Source organism: Myotis davidii, unplaced genomic scaffold (genome assembly GCF_000327345.1).
Source record: "Myotis davidii unplaced genomic scaffold, ASM32734v1 scaffold43, whole genome shotgun sequence".
Lineage (NCBI taxonomy): Eukaryota > Metazoa > Chordata > Mammalia > Chiroptera > Vespertilionidae > Myotis > Myotis davidii.
Window position 1 is genome coordinate 2188648 of NW_006294590.1, and position 2267 is coordinate 2190914.

The 2267-nt window shown below is 61.1% G+C and overlaps 1 protein-coding gene across 1 annotated transcript in view; it reads left to right on the forward strand.

Annotated features, from left to right (window-relative positions):
- SFSWAP (splicing factor, suppressor of white-apricot family) overlaps nucleotides 1-2267 on the forward strand; it is a gene marked incomplete at its 5' end in the record, with an annotated part of 26112 nt that overhangs the window by 4217 nt on the left and 19628 nt on the right. The window lies entirely within an intron of this gene.

Below are 2267 nucleotides of genomic sequence, written 5' to 3' on the forward strand. Positions count from 1 at the left end.
GGCTAGCCAGGGTGTCCCAGCTGAGGCGGGCGTGCGGTCTGTGGAGGCGCCGTCCTGAGCGTGCGGCTCCGTCCTCTGGTTGTCACCTCCAGCGTCAGCTCCGGGTTCCAGGAAGGACGAGGAGCGCGAGGGCGGGAAGCAGGTGCCGGTGACACTGCCCTCCTCGGAGCTCCCGGAAGCCGTGCCCGGGGCTTCCTCAGCCCGAGTGGGCGGGGCGGCCGGCCTTCCTGACCTTGCAGGGGCGGCAGGGCCGTGTTGAGAGGGAGCACGGACGTGGGCCGTGCCGTGCCCGTCACGGTCCTTTCCTTCCACGACAGGCTCCTCGAACCACTTACGGCTCCATTTCCTCTCGTCTTTAGTTGCTTAAGGATTGTTCTTCGAGGGCAGAGCTCAGCGTTCTTTCCAGAAAATCATTGAAAATATTTGACCTTGGTCTCACTGTCAGCTCTTTTTATTGATTTATTTTCCTATTTATTTTCAGTATTTTTTTATTGATTTCAGAGAGGAAGGGAGAGGGAGAGAGAAACATCAGTGATGAGAGAGACTCATGGATTGGCTGCCGTCTGCACGCCCCACACTGGGGATGGAGCCCACAACCCAGGCCTGTGCCCTTGACCGGAATTGAACCTGGGACCTTCAGTCCACAGACTGATGCTCCATCCACTGAGCAAACCGGCCCGAGCTCAGGTCTTTTTAAATGATTTCCTTCAGGGATTCAGTACTGAAGGGAGAACCTTCATCACAGCCACCGAGCTCGCTCACTCAGCTCCATCACGTGGAGCTCTGACCTGACGAGTCCACCTGGAAAGCTTGTACCTGTCAGGTAGAGGCGAGCATGGGCCTGAGAGTAATTCTCTCAGCGCAGGCCGCTCGTTCCCGGGACCAGGCTCGGTTAACGGGCAGCTGTGCCCTCTTGCCGTCCCCGGCACCAATCTGGCATCACTTTCATGTCCTGAATGAACATTCTGGACTTTAACACCGGTAACTGAGTGAACCCAGTGCATTGTCCTAAAAAGCCTCTTGCAGAATTCGGTGATGTCTTACACAGTTAGATCAGGTCAAACCACGTTGCTTGGATGTTGAAAGCAAAGAGCAGGTCTGGTGTCACGCAGCTGCCTTTTCCCTGCTGGTGAAGCAGCGCAGCGGAGCCTGATGGGGATGTCGGCCACGGGTGACCCCGGGCTGAGGCCTCTGGACGCCCCTGACGCCCCTGCTCTCGGCGGGGATTTGTGTGAGCAGCTGGCACCCATGAATCGGGCGCGGGGGACCAGGAGTGTGCCCCGTCTCCCGTCGTCCAGGTGTGTGTTCACTGGGAGACGGCTCTCCGGCTCCCTTGCTTTTCAGACCTGCCTGAGCTCCTTGCCTTGCACTTGCACTGGGTCCTGCAGCCGTTAGACTTGGTTGCCGGGGAAGGAGTAGAAGTTAAGGGCAGTGACCGTGGCTGGTTACCCACTGTGCTTACCCCTAGTGTGCATCCGCGATGGTGCTGCGTGTCGCAAACCCACGGGGCTGGGCAGGAGAGGGCAGGCCGCAGCAGGCAGGCTGGGAGGCTGTGCGACACAGGAGTTGCCACGCGACTCAGAGGGGCCGCAGGTGTCAGAGGGCTCCCCGCAGCCTCTGCTATGGCCCAACAGGGCTCCCGAGGCCAAGACGAGCCATGGAGACCCTGCCCTTGCTCCACACAGGCCCTGCCGGCCAGGCCCCCGCTGTGACGTCCTGGCTCCCGGCCTGGCCACGGTCCCCAACCGAAGTGCTCAGCAGGGCCCACGTGAGGAAGCACCGCTTCCCCTCGAGCAGTGGTTTGACATCTCCCTCACCGGGTGGGGGAGCGTCAACACCAGGCCTTTGGGGATGGTGCCTGGTGTTGCGGTTCAGGTTTTGGTCGTGTGCCCTGCGAGGGCCAGCTCCGTCTAACCTGCCCAGCCCTGCAGAGATGACGAGCCGGCGCAGGCAGTGCTGTGGTGGGTGGGACCTGGCCGGCTGTGCGGGGCAGGGATCCAGTGCCAGGTTTTCCAGGGAAGCAGGCAGCCCAGATGTGTAGTGACAGATGAGCTTACAGAGGTCGGCAGTAAGTTCACATCTTGTAAAAACACAGGGTCCTTGTGCCGAGGGCGTCAGAGCTGCTCCGTGTGGACTGCGTCGCACTGGTCAGCGCTGCTAGCAGCTGGGGAGGGAGGACAGGCCTGGGCTCCAGGGGGTGGGAGTGAGCGTTGGTGCAGAGCTGAGGCCTGGGGCCGTGAGGAGGGCAGGGCCAGGGCCTCGTGGAG